This window comes from Hydractinia symbiolongicarpus, chromosome 9 (assembly GCF_029227915.1).
Source record: "Hydractinia symbiolongicarpus strain clone_291-10 chromosome 9, HSymV2.1, whole genome shotgun sequence".
NCBI lineage: Eukaryota > Metazoa > Cnidaria > Hydrozoa > Anthoathecata > Hydractiniidae > Hydractinia > Hydractinia symbiolongicarpus.
The window spans coordinates 10,311,523-10,336,466 of NC_079883.1; the positions used below are offsets into that span (position 1 = coordinate 10,311,523).

At 40.5% G+C, this 24,944-nt stretch overlaps 17 non-coding genes across 17 annotated transcripts; 4 read left to right on the forward strand and 13 right to left on the reverse strand.

The window, feature by feature from the left end:
• Nucleotides 1-2,850: 2,850 nt before the first annotated feature.
• LOC130658113 (5S ribosomal RNA) lies at nt 2,851-2,969 on the forward strand. The gene has a single exon (XR_008985330.1). It is a non-coding gene; the product is annotated as a 5S ribosomal RNA (ribosomal RNA).
• Nucleotides 2,970-3,297: 328 nt separating this feature from the next.
• On the reverse strand, nt 3,298-3,462 carry LOC130660425 (U1 spliceosomal RNA). Its single transcript, XR_008987625.1, has one exon. It is a non-coding gene; the product is annotated as a U1 spliceosomal RNA (small nuclear RNA).
• Nucleotides 3,463-3,647: 185 nt separating this feature from the next.
• Nucleotides 3,648-3,839, reverse strand: LOC130661115 (U2 spliceosomal RNA). The gene has a single exon (XR_008988311.1). It is a non-coding gene; the product is annotated as a U2 spliceosomal RNA (small nuclear RNA).
• A 322-nt stretch (nt 3,840-4,161) lies between these two features.
• Nucleotides 4,162-4,234, reverse strand: Trnar-acg (transfer RNA arginine (anticodon ACG)). Its single transcript has one exon. It is a non-coding gene; the product is annotated as a tRNA-Arg (tRNA).
• Nucleotides 4,235-8,702: 4,468 nt separating this feature from the next.
• Nucleotides 8,703-8,821, forward strand: LOC130658114 (5S ribosomal RNA). The gene has a single exon (XR_008985332.1). It is a non-coding gene; the product is annotated as a 5S ribosomal RNA (ribosomal RNA).
• A 328-nt stretch (nt 8,822-9,149) lies between these two features.
• Nucleotides 9,150-9,314, reverse strand: LOC130660069 (U1 spliceosomal RNA). Its single transcript, XR_008987271.1, has one exon. It is a non-coding gene; the product is annotated as a U1 spliceosomal RNA (small nuclear RNA).
• Nucleotides 9,315-9,499: 185 nt separating this feature from the next.
• On the reverse strand, nt 9,500-9,691 carry LOC130661116 (U2 spliceosomal RNA). Its single transcript, XR_008988312.1, has one exon. It is a non-coding gene; the product is annotated as a U2 spliceosomal RNA (small nuclear RNA).
• A 322-nt stretch (nt 9,692-10,013) lies between these two features.
• Nucleotides 10,014-10,086, reverse strand: Trnar-acg (transfer RNA arginine (anticodon ACG)). Its single transcript has one exon. It is a non-coding gene; the product is annotated as a tRNA-Arg (tRNA).
• Nucleotides 10,087-14,554: 4,468 nt separating this feature from the next.
• LOC130658115 (5S ribosomal RNA) lies at nt 14,555-14,673 on the forward strand. The gene has a single exon (XR_008985333.1). It is a non-coding gene; the product is annotated as a 5S ribosomal RNA (ribosomal RNA).
• A 328-nt stretch (nt 14,674-15,001) lies between these two features.
• Nucleotides 15,002-15,166, reverse strand: LOC130660072 (U1 spliceosomal RNA). Its single transcript, XR_008987274.1, has one exon. It is a non-coding gene; the product is annotated as a U1 spliceosomal RNA (small nuclear RNA).
• Nucleotides 15,167-15,351: 185 nt separating this feature from the next.
• On the reverse strand, nt 15,352-15,543 carry LOC130660492 (U2 spliceosomal RNA). The gene has a single exon (XR_008987690.1). It is a non-coding gene; the product is annotated as a U2 spliceosomal RNA (small nuclear RNA).
• Nucleotides 15,544-15,865: 322 nt separating this feature from the next.
• Nucleotides 15,866-15,938, reverse strand: Trnar-acg (transfer RNA arginine (anticodon ACG)). Its single transcript has one exon. It is a non-coding gene; the product is annotated as a tRNA-Arg (tRNA).
• Nucleotides 15,939-18,801: 2,863 nt separating this feature from the next.
• On the reverse strand, nt 18,802-18,966 carry LOC130660073 (U1 spliceosomal RNA). The gene has a single exon (XR_008987275.1). It is a non-coding gene; the product is annotated as a U1 spliceosomal RNA (small nuclear RNA).
• Nucleotides 18,967-19,151: 185 nt separating this feature from the next.
• Nucleotides 19,152-19,343, reverse strand: LOC130660493 (U2 spliceosomal RNA). Its single transcript, XR_008987691.1, has one exon. It is a non-coding gene; the product is annotated as a U2 spliceosomal RNA (small nuclear RNA).
• Nucleotides 19,344-19,665: 322 nt separating this feature from the next.
• Nucleotides 19,666-19,738, reverse strand: Trnar-acg (transfer RNA arginine (anticodon ACG)). The gene has a single exon. It is a non-coding gene; the product is annotated as a tRNA-Arg (tRNA).
• A 4,467-nt stretch (nt 19,739-24,205) lies between these two features.
• LOC130658234 (5S ribosomal RNA) lies at nt 24,206-24,324 on the forward strand. Its single transcript, XR_008985450.1, has one exon. It is a non-coding gene; the product is annotated as a 5S ribosomal RNA (ribosomal RNA).
• A 328-nt stretch (nt 24,325-24,652) lies between these two features.
• LOC130660074 (U1 spliceosomal RNA) lies at nt 24,653-24,817 on the reverse strand. The gene has a single exon (XR_008987276.1). It is a non-coding gene; the product is annotated as a U1 spliceosomal RNA (small nuclear RNA).
• Between the last annotated feature and the right edge of the window lie 127 nt (nt 24,818-24,944).

Here is a 24,944-nt window from a genome sequence, read left to right on the forward strand (position 1 = left end):
TCTTGCAGAGCCATAACGGCTGTGCTCTGGAATCGCAGATCTGTTTTGAAGTCCTGAGCAATTTCTCGCACAAGACGCTGGAAAGGCAACTTGCGGATCAAGAGCTCGGTTGACTTCTGGTATCTTCTGATTTCTCTGAGAGCAACTGTACCAGGTCTGTAACGATGTGGTTTTTTCACTCCTCCAGTAGCTGGTGCGCTTTTCCTCGCAGCTTTAGTGGCGAGTTGTTTTCGTGGAGCCTTTCCTCCAGTAGATTTACGTGCAGTTTGCTTTGTACGAGCCATATTTTAAGAAGTCGATGTAGTACGGATACACAAGACGGTCTAAAATGCACTATCGCGCCAAAGTTTTATTTCTCATATTGATTGACAGCTAAGGTTCAAAACAAACCATTTGATTGGTGCTAAGAAAGTAATTTCTGATTGGCTGCATAATGACATTACGCTCATTACTTTAACATTTTTATAAAATCTGTGTTTTTTGGCTACGGGAAAACGGCTGTATCTTCTGATACACAAAAGCTTTTGACTTTTTTTTTTTTTAGTAAGTAGCAGAAGGTTTGGCGAATTCCAACGATGCCAAATTTATTGCCTTACTGAAACATTAAGACCACGAATTTTTAAAAAAAACTACAGTTTTACTTAAAAAAATGTACAAAATGTTCGGAACATTTTGTAATGACGCAACTCTATTGGTTAATTAGGGTGTTTCCACGAGCAGTAGGTAATTTTATGGCCTCTTTTTAAAGCTGTCTGAATTCTGTTAACTCAAACGTTGTTTTTGTACTCGTTCTGTACGCAACTATATCAATATGTCTGGACGCGGAAAAGGAGGTAAAGGATTGGGAAAAGGAGGTGCTAAACGTCACCGAAAAATTCTTCGTGATAACATTCAGGGAATCACAAAACCTGCTATTCGGCGTCTTGCTCGACGAGGTGGTGTCAAACGTATCTCTGGCCTTATCTATGAGGAAACCAGAGGTGTACTGAAGGTTTTCTTAGAGAATGTTATTCGTGATGCTGTAACCTACACAGAGCACGCTAAACGCAAGACCGTTACCGCTATGGATGTTGTTTATGCCTTAAAACGTCAAGGAAGAACTCTTTACGGATTCGGAGGTTAAGCGTTGTCATTGCTCAACAAAAACGGCTATTTTTATAGCCACAAATCTTTTAAAACATTACTTTGTGCACGCTTCCAAATTACACAATGTGTAAAGTCTTGTCACAGTTACATTTATTGCTATACGATACTATGTCATATATGACACAAAAAAAATTTAGAAATACTTTGTAGGGTTAATTTGCCTGGGAGTGTTTCCGTGAAAAGCTGGGTTAAGTTAAATGTAAGCAATAACATGGATCAATGTACTTGTCTTTTCTGCAAGTACAGCTAATAATACGTATGAAAAGTGAAGCTAATCCACACACACATGGGGAAGTATTTTAAATGTAGGCTAGTGTTCTTAAGCACATTATTTAGAAGTTTTATTAACTTCGGTTAACTTGTAGTGACGCCAAGTAAATGTTTTTTTAAAGATGTGTGGTCTTAAAAAAGACCGTTTGTGTTTGGTAGACGTTGGTTTACTTGCTGCTTGTGTATTTTGTGACGGCTTTTGTTCCTTCACTGACTGCGTGTTTTGCAAGTTCTCCAGGCAAGAGAAGACGTACTGCGGTTTGAATTTCACGAGAAGAGATGGTCGACTTTTTGTTTTGAAGAGCCAAACGCGAAGCTTCGGAAGCAATGCGCTCAAAGATGTCGTTGACAAATGAGTTCATGATGCTCATAGCTTTGCTTGAAACTCCGACATCTGGGTGAACTTGTTTCAAAACATTGTAGATGTAAATAGCATAACTTTCCTTTCTCTTTCTCTTGCGTTTCTTTTCACCAGTTCCACCAATCTTTCCTCCTTTTTTGCCGGCTCTTTTTTCACCTTTCTTGGCTACTTTAGGTGCCTGTTTTCCTCCTTTAGCTGCTGCGTCAGACATGGTTAAAAATTTTTGCTACTTAACTTGTAAATAAGCATTAAACTGCAAGTCAAAACTTTTTGTTTATAAGTAAAAAAATCGGATCGAATTCGATCCGAAAACGCCGATACGCAATTTAATTGGTTAAAAAAAAAATCTTTTGTTTAATACTTAATTATGATTGGTTAAAAAAACATGATTTCGATCCTATTTTTATGATGAAAAAACGAGTAAAGTTTATTTCGTTAACACTTACGTTAAATATTCGTACGTTTTTGTATTAACTTACAAATCAAATCGCAGTTATGTCTGGACGTGGAAAAGGTGGAAAAGCTAAGGCTAAAGCCAAGACAAGATCCTCAAGAGCTGGACTTCAATTTCCAGTCGGTAGAGTGCATAGATTCCTTCGTAGAGGGCACTATGCTAACCGAATTGGATCTGGAGCACCAGTTTACTTAGCAGCCGTCTTGGAATATTTATCTGCTGAGATATTGGAGTTGGCTGGTAACGCAGCAAGAGACAACAAAAAAGCTAGGATTATTCCAAGACATTTACAATTGGCTGTTCGTAATGATGAAGAATTAAACAAACTTTTGAGCGGTGTAACCATTGCAGCTGGTGGTGTTTTGCCAAACATTCAAGCTGTCTTACTCCCAAAGAAGAACGACAAAGGACAGAAGAAGTAAACCGCTACACTCAGAAAACAACGGCTATTTTTATAGCCACACATCTTTAAAAAAACATTGTTTTTTTCACAAAACTATAACCTTAAAGTCTAATAGATAATCCATGCATACGCCTTGTCCTAAGTAACTCAAAGAAATTAAATAAAAAAATTTGATCACAACGTCAAAATAAATTGCACGTATTTGCACCTACTAATGTCTACGGCCATACCACGATGAACACACCCGTTCTCGTCTGATCACGGAAGTTAAGCATCGTCGGGCCGGGATAGTACTTGGATGGGGGACCGCCTGGGAACTCCCGGTGTCGTAGGCTTTTCATTTTCATTTGCTGTGATATATTTCTTGTTATAACAATTAAGGAACGTGGCGGTTGTTGAAAGTGTTTCCTATGACATTTTCCTACGACATTTTCAGGTGATAGTACGAGAAAAAAGAGCTTTCAAATGCATACAAACTCGATCTATTGCCGATCATCCAATAACCCTGACGGAATGGCAAATAAAATAAAATTCCGCCGCCTTCTGAGGACTTATATCGCAATCACGTTTCGTAACAGCCAAGCGAGGTTTTACCTTAGCGTTTAAGTCACCACCGACATTTGGCCGCGCAACTTTTCTAAGCTCATTCATTTTGACTTAAGGATGGGGCGAGCGCGGACGCAGGCCCCCACTACCAGAAATTGTACGGTCGAGTTACTGACGTTTGCAGTAATCGCAGAGGTCAGCCCAAGCGTAGTGCAATGCAAGAGCCTCACTCTGGAAGAAAACCCTCATTGATCAGTCTTTACTTCCCCGTCAGGTAAGTATGAGTTGGAACTGCACCGTAGCATGAGGGTACCCTTCAAAGTTTGTTAATGCTTGTGGCTTGAGTGTGTTATAAACTGCCGTGTCGCGGGGCATAGGCTGTATTCTCCCCCAGTGTACGCGTTTTGTTCCCGCCGTAGACTATGCAGAGTGCCGTCGGAAAGAGGACTGCTATTATTCTTTTATTGCTTATGTGGGCCGCCATCGGTAATAGTGCAACACCAAGGCAACCCGTGGTCACGGCGTGAATGAATCCACCTCCATGACCCAAGGCCAAAAATCAGATTAATATACTGACCATTCAGAGAATGGCCTACCAGATATTAAACTGATAAGAACAGATACTACACTTGATCTTAGCCATTAGGCCGAGAAGCGATAAAGAACAAGCGTTGCCATGATAGGCATCGTCCACACACTGTAACTGCTTGTGGAGCATGTCACGTTACTGTAAAGCTTACAACTGTCACCGCGTACGGATGGACGGCGACATAGTAAAAGTCACGGCTGTTGATTTAGCCGTAGGATGGAGAGCGACTGTAGCGAGTGGATGGTAACTTACATGAATGCTAACAAAGGCGACGATACTAAGTGCGTGATATTACTTTCCAATATGTCTGCGTACATTCCGTTTATCAACGCATTACGCCAGAACGTGCGCGCGCGTTACACAGTAGACCATGCAGCCGAAATGCGACAGTGCGACCCTGCCAGGAGTCGAACCTGGAATCCCCTGATTCGTAGTCAGATGCCTTATCCATTGGGCCACAGGGCCATGCTTATGACTTCGCCCCATCGTCATTTTGGCTTGCGCATTCGTTTTACTTACGACAGAATTCTTCGTGTTTGTAGCCATGAAAGAAAGGGACTTCTGTGAGTGAATTTTTTTACTGTGGTCTAATAAAAAAGTCGAAACGCAGTGCCCAATATATGAATTGCTCCTAATAGCCGGAAACAGGCCGTGTCGATGATGTAGGCCGACATACGCAACGCAAACCAAAGAACGCTTTATGAAAATCCTAACACGAGCGCGGAAGAAGCCCAAATTAACAGACTAGATGTAATGCTGAAGACCTCAAACTCCAGCAGCTTCTCTTGCAGACTATTGCGTCGTACTACAAATAAAAATTAACATGCTTTCGCATAGTCGCGGCACCCAAAACGGACATTATACGATGTACAGAAACACACATTTCTGTTTTCGCGCCAAATCAATTCCCGGGAGTGGTACTTTTACGTCCGCATACTTCGCACCGTCTTAAATTATATCTCATTTACACGGTAATGTTTAGTATACTTCTACTGTGATAACAAGCATCGTTTATCGTTGGATTGTTGTAAGAAAACATTAAAAATGAGTGAAGCAGCTTCTCCAAAGAAAATCGCACCCAAGAAGAAACCTGCTGCAAAGAAGACAGCTGATCACCCTAAATATGTGGACATGATCAAGGCTGCTATCGCTACCCTAAAGGAACGCGGTGGTTCATCTCGCCAAGCTATTACAAAATATATTCATGCAAATTACAAAGTTGCTGAAAACTCAGATCATCATCTGAAAATGGCTCTTAAACGAGGAGTAACATCAGGCGATTTGATTCAAACTAAAGGCACTGGTGCTTCTGGATCATTCAAGCTAGGTCAGGTAAAAAAAGAAAAACCTAAGAAAAAGGCCGCAGCAAAAAAGCCAACGGCAAAGAAGCCTACTGCAAAGAAAAGTACACCAAAAAAGAAGCCAGCAAAGAAGAGCACGCCAAAGAAAGCAGCAAAGAAGCCTGCCACAAAGAAAGCCTCGGCTAAGAAACCAGCAGCTAAGAAACCCACAAAGAAGCCTGTTGCTAAAAAACCTGCAGCAAAGAAGGTCAAAAAGACTCCCAAAAAGGCAGCAAAGAAGACCGCAAAAAAATAATTTGTGTGTATCTGGCTATTACATTAACAAACGGCTATTTTTATAGCCACACATTTACAAAAAAACATTATCTTGGTACAAAGTTAAACTTGTTTAAGTCACTTAAACAGTTAAAAAAGAGTAAATTTAAGATTAGATTCCCTAAGTTTAAGTATTTTCGTTTTTAAATTTCTTATTTTCTTGCTTTTACTTTTCTTGCCCTTCATATTTTTAACATTGTCAAACTTTATGTAGCATAAAATTTTTATGTAGCATAAAATTTAAACAGAAAGCAGGACAAAGTTTGATATAAAAAGCTAGCCGTAATATTTTTTATGGATGTGTGGCTATAAAAATAGCCGTTTTTTGTTTGGTAAGATGCTTAGGCACGTTCCCCACGAATTCTTCTTGCCAACTGGATGTCTTTAGGCATGATTGTAACTCGTTTTGCGTGAATGGCACACAAGTTAGTATCCTCGAACAAGCCAACAAGGTACGCTTCAGAAGCCTCTTGCAGAGCCATAACGGCTGTGCTCTGGAATCGCAGATCTGTTTTGAAGTCCTGAGCAATTTCTCGCACAAGACGCTGGAAAGGCAACTTGCGGATCAAGAGCTCGGTTGACTTCTGGTATCTTCTGATTTCTCTGAGAGCAACTGTACCAGGTCTGTAACGATGTGGTTTTTTCACTCCTCCAGTAGCTGGTGCGCTTTTCCTCGCAGCTTTAGTGGCGAGTTGTTTTCGTGGAGCCTTTCCTCCAGTAGATTTACGTGCAGTTTGCTTTGTACGAGCCATATTTTAAGAAGTCGATGTAGTACGGATACACAAGACGGTCTAAAATGCACTATCGCGCCAAAGTTTTATTTCTCATATTGATTGACAGCTAAGGTTCAAAACAAACCATTTGATTGGTGCTAAGAAAGTAATTTCTGATTGGCTGCATAATGACATTACGCTCATTACTTTAACATTTTTATAAAATCTGTGTTTTTTGGCTACGGGAAAACGGCTGTATCTTCTGATACACAAAAGCTTTTGACTTTTTTTTTTTTTAGTAAGTAGCAGAAGGTTTGGCGAATTCCAACGATGCCAAATTTATTGCCTTACTGAAACATTAAGACCACGAATTTTTAAAAAAACTACAGTTTTACTTAAAAAAATGTACAAAATGTTCGGAACATTTTGTAATGACGCAACTCTATTGGTTAATTAGGGTGTTTCCACGAGCAGTAGGTAATTTTATGGCCTCTTTTTAAAGCTGTCTGAATTCTGTTAACTCAAACGTTGTTTTTGTACTCGTTCTGTACGCAACAATATCAATATGTCTGGACGCGGAAAAGGAGGTAAAGGATTGGGAAAAGGAGGTGCTAAACGTCACCGAAAAATTCTTCGTGATAACATTCAGGGAATCACAAAACCTGCTATTCGGCGTCTTGCTCGACGAGGTGGTGTCAAACGTATCTCTGGCCTTATCTATGAGGAAACCAGAGGTGTACTGAAGGTTTTCTTAGAGAATGTTATTCGTGATGCTGTAACCTACACAGAGCACGCTAAACGCAAGACCGTTACCGCTATGGATGTTGTTTATGCCTTAAAACGTCAAGGAAGAACTCTTTACGGATTCGGAGGTTAAGCGTTGTCATTGCTCAACAAAAACGGCTATTTTTATAGCCACAAATCTTTTAAAACATTACTTTGTGCACGCTTCCAAATTACACAATGTGTAAAGTCTTGTCACAGTTACATTTATTGCTATACGATACTATGTCATATATGACACAAAAAAAATTTAGAAATACTTTGTAGGGTTAATTTGCCTGGGAGTGTTTCCGTGAAAAGCTGGGTTAAGTTAAATGTAAGCAATAACATGGATCAATGTACTTGTCTTTTCTGCAAGTACAGCTAATAATACGTATGAAAAGTGAAGCTAATCCACACACACATGGGGAAGTATTTTAAATGTAGGCTAGTGTTCTTAAGCACATTATTTAGAAGTTTTATTAACTTCGGTTAACTTGTAGTGACGCCAAGTAAATGTTTTTTTAAAGATGTGTGGTCTTAAAAAAGACCGTTTGTGTTTGGTAGACGTTGGTTTACTTGCTGCTTGTGTATTTTGTGACGGCTTTTGTTCCTTCACTGACTGCGTGTTTTGCAAGTTCTCCAGGCAAGAGAAGACGTACTGCGGTTTGAATTTCACGAGAAGAGATGGTCGACTTTTTGTTTTGAAGAGCCAAACGCAAAGCTTCGGAAGCAATGCGCTCAAAGATGTCGTTGACAAATGAGTTCATGATGCTCATAGCTTTGCTTGAAACTCCGACATCTGGGTGAACTTGTTTCAAAACATTGTAGATGTAAATAGCATAACTTTCCTTTCTCTTTCTCTTGCGTTTCTTTTCACCAGTTCCACCAATCTTTCCTCCTTTTTTGCCGGCTCTTTTTTCACCTTTCTTGGCTACTTTAGGTGCCTGTTTTCCTCCTTTAGCTGCTGCGTCAGACATGGTTAAAAATTTTTGCTACTTAACTTGTAAATAAGCATTAAACTGCAAGTCAAAACTTTTTGTTTATAAGTAAAAAAATCGGATCGAATTCGATCCGAAAACGCCGATACGCAATTTAATTGGTTAAAAAAAAAATCTTTTGTTTAATACTTAATTATGATTGGTTAAAAAAACATGATTTCGATCCTATTTTTATGATGAAAAAACGAGTAAAGTTTATTTCGTTAACACTTACGTTAAATATTCGTACGTTTTTGTATTAACTTACAAATCAAATCGCAGTTATGTCTGGACGTGGAAAAGGTGGAAAAGCTAAGGCTAAAGCCAAGACAAGATCCTCAAGAGCTGGACTTCAATTTCCAGTCGGTAGAGTGCATAGATTCCTTCGTAGAGGGCACTATGCTAACCGAATTGGATCTGGAGCACCAGTTTACTTAGCAGCCGTCTTGGAATATTTATCTGCTGAGATATTGGAGTTGGCTGGTAACGCAGCAAGAGACAACAAAAAAGCTAGGATTATTCCAAGACATTTACAATTGGCTGTTCGTAATGATGAAGAATTAAACAAACTTTTGAGCGGTGTAACCATTGCAGCTGGTGGTGTTTTGCCAAACATTCAAGCTGTCTTACTCCCAAAGAAGAACGACAAAGGACAGAAGAAGTAAACCGCTACACTCAGAAAACAACGGCTATTTTTATAGCCACACATCTTTAAAAAAACATTGTTTTTTTCACAAAACTATAACCTTAAAGTCTAATAGATAATCCATGCATACGCCTTGTCCTAAGTAACTCAAAGAAATTAAATAAAAAAATTTGATCACAACGTCAAAATAAATTGCACGTATTTGCACCTACTAATGTCTACGGCCATACCACGATGAACACACCCGTTCTCGTCTGATCACGGAAGTTAAGCATCGTCGGGCCGGGATAGTACTTGGATGGGGGACCGCCTGGGAACTCCCGGTGTCGTAGGCTTTTCATTTTCATTTGCTGTGATATATTTCTTGTTATAACAATTAAGGAACGTGGCGGTTGTTGAAAGTGTTTCCTATGACATTTTCCTACGACATTTTCAGGTGATAGTACGAGAAAAAAGAGCTTTCAAATGCATACAAACTCGATCTATTGCCGATCATCCAATAACCCTGACGGAATGGCAAATAAAATAAAATTCCGCCGCCTTCCGAGGACTTATATCGCAATCACGTTTCGTAACAGCCAAGCGAGGTTTTACCTTAGCGTTTAAGTCACCACCGACATTTGGCCGCGCAACTTTTCTAAGCTCATTCATTTTGACTTAAGGAGGGGGCGAGCGCGGACGCAGGCCCCCACTACCAGAAATTGTACGGTCGAGTTACTGACGTTTGCAGTAATCGCAGAGGTCAGCCCAAGCGTAGTGCAATGCAAGAGCCTCACTCTGGAAGAAAACCCTCATTGATCAGTCTTTACTTCCCCGTCAGGTAAGTATGAGTTGGAACTGCACCGTAGCATGAGGGTACCCTTCAAAGTTTGTTAATGCTTGTGGCTTGAGTGTGTTATAAACTGCCGTGTCGCGGGGCATAGGCTGTATTCTCCCCCAGTGTACGCGTTTTGTTCCCGCCGTAGACTATGCAGAGTGCCGTCGGAAAGAGGACTGCTATTATTCTTTTATTGCTTATGTGGGCCGCCATCGGTAATAGTGCAACACCAAGGCAACCCGTGGTCACGGCGTGAATGAATCCACCTCCATGACCCAAGGCCAAAAATCAGATTAATATACTGACCATTCAGAGAATGGCCTACCAGATATTAAACTGATAAGAACAGATACTACACTTGATCTTAGCCATTAGGCCGAGAAGCGATAAAGAACAAGCGTTGCCATGATAGGCATCGTCCACACACCGTAACTGCTTGTGGAGCATGTCACGTTACTGTAAAGCTTACAACTGTCACCGCGTACGGATGGACGGCGACATAGTAAAAATCACGGCTGTTGATTTAGCCGTAGGATGGAGAGCGACTGTAGCGAGTGGATGGTAACTTACATGAATGCTAACAAAGGCGACGATACTAAGTGCGTGATATTACTTTCCAATATGTCTGCGTACATTCCGTTTATCAACGCATTACGCCAGAACGTGCGCGCGCGTTACACAGTAGACCATGCAGCCGAAATGCGACAGTGCGACCCTGCCAGGAGTCGAACCTGGAATCCCCTGATTCGTAGTCAGATGCCTTATCCATTGGGCCACAGGGCCATGCTTATGACTTCGCCCCATCGTCATTTTGGCTTGCGCATTCGTTTTACTTACGACAGAATTCTTCGTGTTTGTAGCCATGAAAGAAAGGGACTTCTGTGAGTGAATTTTTTTACTGTGGTCTAATAAAAAAGTCGAAACGCAGTGCCCAATATATGAATTGCTCCTAATAGCCGGAAACAGGCCGTGTCGATGATGTAGGCCGACATACGCAACGCAAACCAAAGAACGCTTTATGAAAATCCTAACACGAGCGCGGAAGAAGCCCAAATTAACAGACTAGATGTAATGCTGAAGACCTCAAACTCCAGCAGCTTCTCTTGCAGACTATTGCGTCGTACTACAAATAAAAATTAACATGCTTTCGCATAGTCGCGGCACCCAAAACGGACATTATACGATGTACAGAAACACACATTTCTGTTTTCGCGCCAAATCAATTCCCGGGAGTGGTACTTTTACGTCCGCATACTTCGCACCGTCTTAAATTATATCTCATTTACACGGTAATGTTTAGTATACTTCTACTGTGATAACAAGCATCGTTTATCGTTGGATTGTTGTAAGAAAACATTAAAAATGAGTGAAGCAGCTTCTCCAAAGAAAATCGCACCCAAGAAGAAACCTGCTGCAAAGAAGACAGCTGATCACCCTAAATATGTGGACATGATCAAGGCTGCTATCGCTACCCTAAAGGAACGCGGTGGTTCATCTCGCCAAGCTATTACAAAATATATTCATGCAAATTACAAAGTTGCTGAAAACTCAGATCATCATCTGAAAATGGCTCTTAAACGAGGAGTAACATCAGGCGATTTGATTCAAACTAAAGGCACTGGTGCTTCTGGATCATTCAAGCTAGGTCAGGTAAAAAAAGAAAAACCTAAGAAAAAGGCCGCAGCAAAAAAGCCAACGGCAAAGAAGCCTACTGCAAAGAAAAGTACACCAAAAAAGAAGCCAGCAAAGAAGAGCACGCCAAAGAAAGCAGCAAAGAAGCCTGCCACAAAGAAAGCCTCGGCTAAGAAACCAGCAGCTAAGAAACCCACAAAGAAGCCTGTTGCTAAAAAACCTGCAGCAAAGAAGGTCAAAAAGACTCCCAAAAAGGCAGCAAAGAAGACCGCAAAAAAATAATTTGTGTGTATCTGGCTATTACATTAACAAACGGCTATTTTTATAGCCACACATTTACAAAAAAACATTATCTTGGTACAAAGTTAAACTTGTTTAAGTCACTTAAACAGTTAAAAAAGAGTAAATTTAAGATTAGATTCCCTAAGTTTAAGTATTTTCGTTTTTAAATTTCTTATTTTCTTGCTTTTACTTTTCTTGCCCTTCATATTTTTAACATTGTCAAACTTTATGTAGCATAAAATTTTTATGTAGCATAAAATTTAAACAGAAAGCAGGACAAAGTTTGATATAAAAAGCTAGCCGTAATATTTTTTATGGATGTGTGGCTATAAAAATAGCCGTTTTTTGTTTGGTAAGATGCTTAGGCACGTTCCCCACGAATTCTTCTTGCCAACTGGATGTCTTTAGGCATGATTGTAACTCGTTTTGCGTGAATGGCACACAAGTTAGTATCCTCGAACAAGCCAACAAGGTACGCTTCAGAAGCCTCTTGCAGAGCCATAACGGCTGTGCTCTGGAATCGCAGATCTGTTTTGAAGTCCTGAGCAATTTCTCGCACAAGACGCTGGAAAGGCAACTTGCGGATCAAGAGCTCGGTTGACTTCTGGTATCTTCTGATTTCTCTGAGAGCAACTGTACCAGGTCTGTAACGATGTGGTTTTTTCACTCCTCCAGTAGCTGGTGCGCTTTTCCTCGCAGCTTTAGTGGCGAGTTGTTTTCGTGGAGCCTTTCCTCCAGTAGATTTACGTGCAGTTTGCTTTGTACGAGCCATATTTTAAGAAGTCGATGTAGTACGGATACACAAGACGGTCTAAAATGCACTATCGCGCCAAAGTTTTATTTCTCATATTGATTGACAGCTAAGGTTCAAAACAAACCATTTGATTGGTGCTAAGAAAGTAATTTCTGATTGGCTGCATAATGACATTACGCTCATTACTTTAACATTTTTATAAAATCTGTGTTTTTTGGCTACGGGAAAACGGCTGTATCTTCTGATACACAAAAGCTTTTGACTTTTTTTTTTTTTAGTAAGTAGCAGAAGGTTTGGCGAATTCCAACGATGCCAAATTTATTGCCTTACTGAAACATTAAGACCACGAATTTTTAAAAAAACTACAGTTTTACTTAAAAAAATGTACAAAATGTTCGGAACATTTTGTAATGACGCAACTCTATTGGTTAATTAGGGTGTTTCCACGAGCAGTAGGTAATTTTATGGCCTCTTTTTAAAGCTGTCTGAATTCTGTTAACTCAAACGTTGTTTTTGTACTCGTTCTGTACGCAACTATATCAATATGTCTGGACGCGGAAAAGGAGGTAAAGGATTGGGAAAAGGAGGTGCTAAACGTCACCGAAAAATTCTTCGTGATAACATTCAGGGAATCACAAAACCTGCTATTCGGCGTCTTGCTCGACGAGGTGGTGTCAAACGTATCTCTGGCCTTATCTATGAGGAAACCAGAGGTGTACTGAAGGTTTTCTTAGAGAATGTTATTCGTGATGCTGTAACCTACACAGAGCACGCTAAACGCAAGACCGTTACCGCTATGGATGTTGTTTATGCCTTAAAACGTCAAGGAAGAACTCTTTACGGATTCGGAGGTTAAGCGTTGTCATTGCTCAACAAAAACGGCTATTTTTATAGCCACAAATCTTTTAAAACATTACTTTGTGCACGCTTCCAAATTACACAATGTGTAAAGTCTTGTCACAGTTACATTTATTGCTATACGATACTATGTCATATATGACACAAAAAAAATTTAGAAATACTTTGTAGGGTTAATTTGCCTGGGAGTGTTTCCGTGAAAAGCTGGGTTAAGTTAAATGTAAGCAATAACATGGATCAATGTACTTGTCTTTTCTGCAAGTACAGCTAATAATACGTATGAAAAGTGAAGCTAATCCACACACACATGGGGAAGTATTTTAAATGTAGGCTAGTGTTCTTAAGCACATTATTTAGAAGTTTTATTAACTTCGGTTAACTTGTAGTGACGCCAAGTAAATGTTTTTTTAAAGATGTGTGGTCTTAAAAAAGACCGTTTGTGTTTGGTAGACGTTGGTTTACTTGCTGCTTGTGTATTTTGTGACGGCTTTTGTTCCTTCACTGACTGCGTGTTTTGCAAGTTCTCCAGGCAAGAGAAGACGTACTGCGGTTTGAATTTCACGAGAAGAGATGGTCGACTTTTTGTTTTGAAGAGCCAAACGCGAAGCTTCGGAAGCAATGCGCTCAAAGATGTCGTTGACAAATGAGTTCATGATGCTCATAGCTTTGCTTGAAACTCCGACATCTGGGTGAACTTGTTTCAAAACATTGTAGATGTAAATAGCATAACTTTCCTTTCTCTTTCTCTTGCGTTTCTTTTCACCAGTTCCACCAATCTTTCCTCCTTTTTTGCCGGCTCTTTTTTCACCTTTCTTGGCTACTTTAGGTGCCTGTTTTCCTCCTTTAGCTGCTGCGTCAGACATGGTTAAAAATTTTTGCTACTTAACTTGTAAATAAGCATTAAACTGCAAGTCAAAACTTTTTGTTTATAAGTAAAAAAATCGGATCGAATTCGATCCGAAAACGCCGATACGCAATTTAATTGGTTAAAAAAAAAATCTTTTGTTTAATACTTAATTATGATTGGTTAAAAAAACATGATTTCGATCCTATTTTTATGATGAAAAAACGAGTAAAGTTTATTTCGTTAACACTTACGTTAAATATTCGTACGTTTTTGTATTAACTTACAAATCAAATCGCAGTTATGTCTGGACGTGGAAAAGGTGGAAAAGCTAAGGCTAAAGCCAAGACAAGATCCTCAAGAGCTGGACTTCAATTTCCAGTCGGTAGAGTGCATAGATTCCTTCGTAGAGGGCACTATGCTAACCGAATTGGATCTGGAGCACCAGTTTACTTAGCAGCCGTCTTGGAATATTTATCTGCTGAGATATTGGAGTTGGCTGGTAACGCAGCAAGAGACAACAAAAAAGCTAGGATTATTCCAAGACATTTACAATTGGCTGTTCGTAATGATGAAGAATTAAACAAACTTTTGAGCGGTGTAACCATTGCAGCTGGTGGTGTTTTGCCAAACATTCAAGCTGTCTTACTCCCAAAGAAGAACGACAAAGGACAGAAGAAGTAAACCGCTACACTCAGAAAACAACGGCTATTTTTATAGCCACACATCTTTAAAAAAACATTGTTTTTTTCACAAAACTATAACCTTAAAGTCTAATAGATAATCCATGCATACGCCTTGTCCTAAGTAACTCAAAGAAATTAAATAAAAAAATTTGATCACAACGTCAAAATAAATTGCACGTATTTGCACCTACTAATGTCTACGGCCATACCACGATGAACACACCCGTTCTCGTCTGATCACGGAAGTTAAGCATCGTCGGGCCGGGATAGTACTTGGATGGGGGACCGCCTGGGAACTCCCGGTGTCGTAGGCTTTTCATTTTCATTTGCTGTGATATATTTCTTGTTATAACAATTAAGGAACGTGGCGGTTGTTGAAAGTGTTTCCTATGACATTTTCCTACGACATTTTCAGGTGATAGTACGAGAAAAAAGAGCTTTCAAATGCATACAAACTCGATCTATTGCCGATCATCCAATAACCCTGACGGAATGGCAAATAAAATAAAATTCCGCCGCCTTCCGAGGACTTATATCGCAATCACGTTTCGTAACAGCCAAGCGAGGTTTTACCTTAGCGTTTAAGTCACCACCGACATTTGGCCGCGCAACTTTTCTAAGCTCATTCATTTTGACTTAAGGAGGGGGCGAGCGCGGACGCAGGCCCCCACTACCAGAAATTGTACGGTCGAGTTACTGACGTTTGCAGTAATCGCAGAGGTCAGCCCAAGCGTAGTGCAATGCAAGAGCCTCACTCTGGAAGAAAACCCTCATTGATCAGTCTTTACTTCCCCGTCAGGTAAGTATGAGTTGGAACTGCACCGTAGCATGAGGGTACCCTTCAAAGTTTGTTAATGCTTGTGGCTTGAGTGTGTTATAAACTGCCGTGTCGCGGGGCATAGGCTGTATTCTCCCCCAGTGTACGCGTTTTGTTCCCGCCGTAGACTATGCAGAGTGCCGTCGGAAAGAGGACTGCTATTATTCTTTTATTGCTTATGTGGGCCGCCATCGGTAATAGTGCAACACCAAGGCAACCCGTGGTCACGGCGTGAATGAATCCACCTCCATGACCCAAGGCCAAAAATCAAATTAATATACTGACCATTCAGAGAATGGCCTACCAGATATTAAACTGATAAGAACAGATACTACACTTGATCTTAGCCATTAGGCCGAGAAGCGATAAAGAACAAGCGTTGCCATGATAGGCATCGTCCACACACCGTAACTGCTTGTGGAGCATGTCACGTTACTGTAAAGCTTACAACTGTCACCGCGTACGGATGGACGGCGACATAGTAAAAATCACGGCTGTTGATTTAGCCGTAGGATGGAGAGCGACTGTAGCGAGTGGATGGTAACTTACATGAATGCTAACAAAGGCGACGATACTAAGTGCGTGATATTACTTTCCAATATGTCTGCGTACATTCCGTTTATCAACGCATTACGCCAGAACGTGCGCGCGCGTTACACAGTAGACCATGCAGCCGAAATGCGACAGTGCGACCCTGCCAGGAGTCGAACCTGGAATCCCCTGATTCGTAGTCAGATGCCTTATCCATTGGGCCACAGGGCCATGCTTATGACTTCGCCCCATCGTCATTTTGGCTTGCGCATTCGTTTTACTTACGACAGAATTCTTCGTGTTTGTAGCCATGAAAGAAAGGGACTTCTGTGAGTGAATTTTTTTACTGTGGTCTAATAAAAAAGTCGAAACGCAGTGCCCAATATATGAATTGCTCCTAATAGCCGGAAACAGGCCGTGTCGATGATGTAGGCCGACATACGCAACGCAAACCAAAGAACGCTTTATGAAAATCCTAACACGAGCGCGGAAGAAGCCCAAATTAACAGACTAGATGTAATGCTGAAGACCTCAAACTCCAGCAGCTTCTCTTGCAGACTATTGCGTCGTACTACAAATAAAAATTAACATGCTTTCGCATAGTCGCGGCACCCAAAACGGACATTATACGATGTACAGAAACACACATTTCTGTTTTCGCGCCAAATCAATTCCCGGGAGTGGTACTTTTACGTCCGCATACTTCGCACCGTCTTAAATTATATCTCATTTACACGGTAATGTTTAGTATACTTCTACTGTGATAACAAGCATCGTTTATCGTTGGATTGTTGTAAGAAAACATTAAAAATGAGTGAAGCAGCTTCTCCAAAGAAAATCGCACCCAAGAAGAAACCTGCTGCAAAGAAGACAGCTGATCACCCTAAATATGTGGACATGATCAAGGCTGCTATCGCTACCCTAAAGGAACGCGGTGGTTCATCTCGCCAAGCTATTACAAAATATATTCATGCAAATTACAAAGTTGCTGAAAACTCAGATCATCATCTGAAAATGGCTCTTAAACGAGGAGTAACATCAGGCGATTTGATTCAAACTAAAGGCACTGGTGCTTCTGGATCATTCAAGCTAGGTCAGGTAAAAAAAGAAAAACCTAAGAAAAAGGCCGCAGCAAAAAAGCCAACGGCAAAGAAGCCTACTGCAAAGAAAAGTACACCAAAAAAGAAGCCAGCAAAGAAGAGCACGCCAAAGAAAGCAGCAAAGAAGCCTGCCACAAAGAAAGCCTCGGCTAAGAAACCAGCAGCTAAGAAACCCACAAAGAAGCCTGTTGCTAAAAAACCTGCAGCAAAGAAGGTCAAAAAGACTCCCAAAAAGGCAGCAAAGAAGACCGCAAAAAAATAATTTGTGTGTATCTGGCTATTACATTAACAAACGGCTATTTTTATAGCCACACATTTACAAAAAAACATTATCTTGGTACAAAGTTAAACTTGTTTAAGTCACTTAAACAGTTAAAAAAGAGTAAATTTAAGATTAGATTCCCTAAGTTTAAGTATTTTCGTTTTTAAATTTCTTATTTTCTTGCTTTTACTTTTCTTGCCCTTCATATTTTTAACATTGTCAAACTTTATGTAGCATAAAATTTTTATGTAGCATAAAATTTAAACAGAAAGCAGGACAAAGTTTGATATAAAAAGCTAGCCGTAATATTTTTTATGGATGTGTGGCTATAAAAATAGCCGTTTTTTGTTTGGTAAGATGCTTAGGCACGTTCCCCACGAATTCTTCTTGCCAACTGGATGTCTTTAGGCATGATTGTAACTCGTTTTGCGTGAATGGCACACAAGTTAGTATCCTCGAACAAGCCAACAAGGTACGCTTCAGAAGCCTCTTGCAGAGCCATAACGGCTGTGCTCTGGAATCGCAGATCTGTTTTGAAGTCCTGAGCAATTTCTCGCACAAGACGCTGGAAAGGCAACTTGCGGATCAAGAGCTCGGTTGACTTCTGGTATCTTCTGATTTCTCTGAGAGCAACTGTACCGGGTCTGTAACGATGTGGTTTTTTCACTCCTCCAGTAGCTGGTGCGCTTTTCCTCGCAGCTTTAGTGGCGAGTTGTTTTCGTGGAGCCTTTCCTCCAGTAGATTTACGTGCAGTTTGCTTTGTACGAGCCATATTTTAAGAAGTCGATGTAGTACGGATACACAAGACGGTCTAAAATGCACTATCGCGCCAAAGTTTTATTTCTCATATTGATTGACAGCTAAGGTTCAAAACAAACCATTTGATTGGTGCTAAGAAAGTAATTTCTGATTGGCTGCATAATGACATTACGCTCATTACTTTAACATTTTTATAAAATCTGTGTTTTTTGGCTACGGGAAAACGGCTGTATCTTCTGATACACAAAAGCTTTTGACTTTTTTTTTTTTTAGTAAGTAGCAGAAGGTTTGGCGAATTCCAACGATGCCAAATTTATTGCCTTACTGAAACATTAAGACCACGAATTTTTAAAAAAACTACAGTTTTACTTAAAAAAATGTACAAAATGTTCGGAACATTTTGTAATGACGCAACTCTATTGGTTAATTAGGGTGTTTCCACGAGCAGTAGGTAATTTTATGGCCTCTTTTTAAAGCTGTCTGAATTCTGTTAACTCAAACGTTGTTTTTGTACTCGTTCTGTACGCAACTATATCAATATGTCTGGACGCGGAAAAGGAGGTAAAGGATTGGGAAAAGGAGGTGCTAAACGTCACCGAAAAATTCTTCGTGATAACATTCAGGGAATCACAAAACCTGCTATTCGGCGTCTTGCTCGACGAGGTGGTGTCAAACGTATCTCTGGCCTTATCTATGAGGAAACCAGAGGTGTACTGAAGGTTTTCTTAGAGAATGTTATTCGTGATGCTGTAACCTACACAGAGCACGCTAAACGCAAGACCGTTACCGCTATGGATGTTGTTTATGCCTTAAAACGTCAAGGAAATAAAATAAAATAAAATTCCGCCGCCTTCCGAGGACTTATATCGCAATCACGTTTCGTAACAGCCAAGCGAGGTTTTACCTTAGCGTTTAAGTCACCACCGACATTTGGCCGCGCAACTTTTCTAAGCTCATTCATTTTGACTTAAGGAGGGGGCGAGCGCGGACGCAGGCCCCCACTACCAGAAATTGTACGGTCGAGTTACTGACGTTTGCAGTAATCGCAGAGGTCAGCCCAAGCGTAGTGCAATGCAAGAGCCTCACTCTGGAAGAAAACCCTCATTGATCAGTCTTTACTTCCCCGTCAGGTAAGTATGAGTTGGAACTGCACCGTAGCATGAGGGTACCCTTCAAAGTTTGTTAATGCTTGTGGCTTGAGTGTGTTATAAACTGCCGTGTCGCGGGGCATAGGCTGTATTCTCCCCCAGTGTACGCGTTTTGTTCCCGCCGTAGACTATGCAGAGTGCCGTCGGAAAGAGGACTGCTATTATTCTTTTATTGCTTATGTGGGCCGCCATCGGTAATAGTGCAACACCAAGGCAACCCGTGGTCACGGCGTGAATGAATCCACCTCCATGACCCAAGGCCAAAAATCAAATTAATATACTGACCATTCAGAGAATGGCCTACCAGATATTAAACTGATAAGAACAGATACTACACTTGATCTTAGCCATTAGGCCGAGAAGCGATAAAGAACAAGCGTTGCCATGATAGGCATCGTCCACACACCGTAACTGCTTGTGGAGCATGTCACGTTACTGTAAAGCTTACAACTGTCACCGCGTACGGATGGACGGCGACATAGTAAAAATCACGGCTGTTGATTTAGCCGTAGGATGGAGAGCGACTGTAGCGAGTGGATGGTAACTTACATGAATGCTAACAAAGGCGACGATACTAAGTGCGTGATATTACTTTCCAATATGTCTGCGTACATTCCGTTTATCAACGCATTACGCCAGAACGTGCGCGCGCGTTACACAGTAGACCATGCAGCCGAAATGCGACAGTGCGACCCTGCCAGGAGTCGAACCTGGAATCCCCTGATTCGTAGTCAGATGCCTTATCCATTGGGCCACAGGGCCATGCTTATGACTTCGCCCCATCGTCATTTTGGCTTGCGCATTCGTTTTACTTACGACAGAATTCTTCGTGTTTGTAGCCATGAAAGAAAGGGACTTCTGTGAGTGAATTTTTTTACTGTGGTCTAATAAAAAAGTCGAAACGCAGTGCCCAATATATGAATTGCTCCTAATAGCCGGAAACAGGCCGTGTCGATGATGTAGGCCGACATACGCAACGCAAACCAAAGAACGCTTTATGAAAATCCTAACACGAGCGCGGAAGAAGCCCAAATTAACAGACTAGATGTAATGCTGAAGACCTCAAACTCCAGCAGCTTCTCTTGCAGACTATTGCGTCGTACTACAAATAAAAATTAACATGCTTTCGCATAGTCGCGGCACCCAAAACGGACATTATACGATGTACAGAAACACACATTTCTGTTTTCGCGCCAAATCAATTCCCGGGAGTGGTACTTTTACGTCCGCATACTTCGCACCGTCTTAAATTATATCTCATTTACACGGTAATGTTTAGTATACTTCTACTGTGATAACAAGCATCGTTTATCGTTGGATTGTTGTAAGAAAACATTAAAAATGAGTGAAGCAGCTTCTCCAAAGAAAATCGCACCCAAGAAGAAACCTGCTGCAAAGAAGACAGCTGATCACCCTAAATATGTGGACATGATCAAGGCTGCTATCGCTACCCTAAAGGAACGCGGTGGTTCATCTCGCCAAGCTATTACAAAATATATTCATGCAAATTACAAAGTTGCTGAAAACTCAGATCATCATCTGAAAATGGCTCTTAAACGAGGAGTAACATCAGGCGATTTGATTCAAACTAAAGGCACTGGTGCTTCTGGATCATTCAAGCTAGGTCAGGTAAAAAAAGAAAAACCTAAGAAAAAGGCCGCAGCAAAAAAGCCAACGGCAAAGAAGCCTACTGCAAAGAAAAGTACACCAAAAAAGAAGCCAGCAAAGAAGAGCACGCCAAAGAAAGCAGCAAAGAAGCCTGCCACAAAGAAAGCCTCGGCTAAGAAACCAGCAGCTAAGAAACCCACAAAGAAGCCTGTTGCTAAAAAACCTGCAGCAAAGAAGGTCAAAAAGACTCCCAAAAAGGCAGCAAAGAAGACCGCAAAAAAATAATTTGTGTGTATCTGGCTATTACATTAACAAACGGCTATTTTTATAGCCACACATTTACAAAAAAACATTATCTTGGTACAAAGTTAAACTTGTTTAAGTCACTTAAACAGTTAAAAAAGAGTAAATTTAAGATTAGATTCCCTAAGTTTAAGTATTTTCGTTTTTAAATTTCTTATTTTCTTGCTTTTACTTTTCTTGCCCTTCATATTTTTAACATTGTCAAACTTTATGTAGCATAAAATTTTTATGTAGCATAAAATTTAAACAGAAAGCAGGACAAAGTTTGATATAAAAAGCTAGCCGTAATATTTTTTATGGATGTGTGGCTATAAAAATAGCCGTTTTTTGTTTGGTAAGATGCTTAGGCACGTTCCCCACGAATTCTTCTTGCCAACTGGATGTCTTTAGGCATGATTGTAACTCGTTTTGCGTGAATGGCACACAAGTTAGTATCCTCGAACAAGCCAACAAGGTACGCTTCAGAAGCCTCTTGCAGAGCCATAACGGCTGTGCTCTGGAATCGCAGATCTGTTTTGAAGTCCTGAGCAATTTCTCGCACAAGACGCTGGAAAGGCAACTTGCGGATCAAGAGCTCGGTTGACTTCTGGTATCTTCTGATTTCTCTGAGAGCAACTGTACCGGGTCTGTAACGATGTGGTTTTTTCACTCCTCCAGTAGCTGGTGCGCTTTTCCTCGCAGCTTTAGTGGCGAGTTGTTTTCGTGGAGCCTTTCCTCCAGTAGATTTACGTGCAGTTTGCTTTGTACGAGCCATATTTTAAGAAGTCGATGTAGTACGGATACACAAGACGGTCTAAAATGCACTATCGCGCCAAAGTTTTATTTCTCATATTGATTGACAGCTAAGGTTCAAAACAAACCATTTGATTGGTGCTAAGAAAGTAATTTCTGATTGGCTGCATAATGACATTACGCTCATTACTTTAACATTTTTATAAAATCTGTGTTTTTTGGCTACGGGAAAACGGCTGTATCTTCTGATACACAAAAGCTTTTGACTTTTTTTTTTTTTAGTAAGTAGCAGAAGGTTTGGCGAATTCCAACGATGCCAAATTTATTGCCTTACTGAAACATTAAGACCACGAATTTTTAAAAAAACTACAGTTTTACTTAAAAAAATGTACAAAATGTTCGGAACATTTTGTAATGACGCAACTCTATTGGTTAATTAGGGTGTTTCCACGAGCAGTAGGTAATTTTATGGCCTCTTTTTAAAGCTGTCTGAATTCTGTTAACTCAAACGTTGTTTTTGTACTCGTTCTGTACGCAACTATATCAATATGTCTGGACGCGGAAAAGGAGGTAAAGGATTGGGAAAAGGAGGTGCTAAACGTCACCGAAAAATTCTTCGTGATAACATTCAGGGAATCACAAAACCTGCTATTCGGCGTCTTGCTCGACGAGGTGGTGTCAAACGTATCTCTGGCCTTATCTATGAGGAAACCAGAGGTGTACTGAAGGTTTTCTTAGAGAATGTTATTCGTGATGCTGTAACCTACACAGAGCACGCTAAACGCAAGACCGTTACCGCTATGGATGTTGTTTATGCCTTAAAACGTCAAGGAAGAACTCTTTACGGATTCGGAGGTTAAGCGTTGTCATTGCTCAACAAAAACGGCTATTTTTATAGCCACAAATCTTTTAAAACATTACTTTGTGCACGCTTCCAAATTACACAATGTGTAAAGTCTTGTCACAGTTACATTTATTGCTATACGATACTATGTCATATATGACACAAAAAAAATTTAGAAATACTTTGTAGGGTTAATTTGCCTGGGAGTGTTTCCGTGAAAAGCTGGGTTAAGTTAAATGTAAGCAATAACATGGATCAATGTACTTGTCTTTTCTGCAAGTACAGCTAATAATACGTATGAAAAGTGAAGCTAATCCACACACACATGGGGAAGTATTTTAAATGTAGGCTAGTGTTCTTAAGCACATTATTTAGAAGTTTTATTAACTTCGGTTAACTTGTAGTGACGCCAAGTAAATGTTTTTTTAAAGATGTGTGGTCTTAAAAAAGACCGTTTGTGTTTGGTAGACGTTGGTTTACTTGCTGCTTGTGTATTTTGTGACGGCTTTTGTTCCTTCACTGACTGCGTGTTTTGCAAGTTCTCCAGGCAAGAGAAGACGTACTGCGGTTTGAATTTCACGAGAAGAGATGGTCGACTTTTTGTTTTGAAGAGCCAAACGCGAAGCTTCGGAAGCAATGCGCTCAAAGATGTCGTTGACAAATGAGTTCATGATGCTCATAGCTTTGCTTGAAACTCCGACATCTGGGTGAACTTGTTTCAAAACATTGTAGATGTAAATAGCATAACTTTCCTTTCTCTTTCTCTTGCGTTTCTTTTCACCAGTTCCACCAATCTTTCCTCCTTTTTTGCCGGCTCTTTTTTCACCTTTCTTGGCTACTTTAGGTGCCTGTTTTCCTCCTTTAGCTGCTGCGTCAGACATGGTTAAAAATTTTTGCTACTTAACTTGTAAATAAGCATTAAACTGCAAGTCAAAACTTTTTGTTTATAAGTAAAAAAATCGGATCGAATTCGATCCGAAAACGCCGATACGCAATTTAATTGGTTAAAAAAAAATCTTTTGTTTAATACTTAATTATGATTGGTTAAAAAAACATGATTTCGATCCTATTTTTATGATGAAAAAACGAGTAAAGTTTATTTCGTTAACACTTACGTTAAATATTCGTACGTTTTTGTATTAACTTACAAATCAAATCGCAGTTATGTCTGGACGTGGAAAAGGTGGAAAAGCTAAGGCTAAAGCCAAGACAAGATCCTCAAGAGCTGGACTTCAATTTCCAGTCGGTAGAGTGCATAGATTCCTTCGTAGAGGGCACTATGCTAACCGAATTGGATCTGGAGCACCAGTTTACTTAGCAGCCGTCTTGGAATATTTATCTGCTGAGATATTGGAGTTGGCTGGTAACGCAGCAAGAGACAACAAAAAAGCTAGGATTATTCCAAGACATTTACAATTGGCTGTTCGTAATGATGAAGAATTAAACAAACTTTTGAGCGGTGTAACCATTGCAGCTGGTGGTGTTTTGCCAAACATTCAAGCTGTCTTACTCCCAAAGAAGAACGACAAAGGACAGAAGAAGTAAACCGCTACACTCAGAAAACAACGGCTATTTTTATAGCCACACATCTTTAAAAAAACATTGTTTTTTTCACAAAACTATAACCTTAAAGTCTAATAGATAATCCATGCATACGCCTTGTCCTAAGTAACTCAAAGAAATTAAATAAAAAAATTTGATCACAACGTCAAAATAAATTGCACGTATTTGCACCTACTAATGTCTACGGCCATACCACGATGAACACACCCGTTCTCGTCTGATCACGGAAGTTAAGCATCGTCGGGCCGGGATAGTACTTGGATGGGGGACCGCCTGGGAACTCCTGGTGTCGTAGGCTTTTCATTTTCATTTGCTGTGATATATTTCTTGTTATAACAATTAAGGAACGTGGCGGTTGTTGAAAGTGTTTCCTATGACATTTTCCTACGACATTTTCAGGTGATAGTACGAGAAAAAAGAGCTTTCAAATGCATACAAACTCGATCTATTGCCGATCATCCAATAACCCTGACGGAATGGCAAATAAAATAAAATTCCGCCGCCTTCCGAGGACTTATATCGCAATCACGTTTCGTAACAGCCAAGCGAGGTTTTACCTTAGCGTTTAAGTCACCACCGACATTTGGCCGCGCAACTTTTCTAAGCTCATTCATTTTGACTTAAGGAGGGGGCGAGCGCGGACGCAGGCCCCCACTACCAGAAATTGTACGGTCGAGTTACTGACGTTTGCAGTAATCGCAGAGGTCAGCCCAAGCGTAGTGCAATGCAAGAGCCTCACTCTGGAAGAAAACCCTCATTGATCAGTCTTTACTTCCCCGTCAGGTAAGTATGAGTTGGAACTGCACCGTAGCATGAGGGTACCCTTCAAAGTTTGTTAATGCTTGTGGCTTGAGTGTGTTATAAACTGCCGTGTCGCGGGGCACAGGCTGTATTCTCCCCCAGTGTACGCGTTTTGTT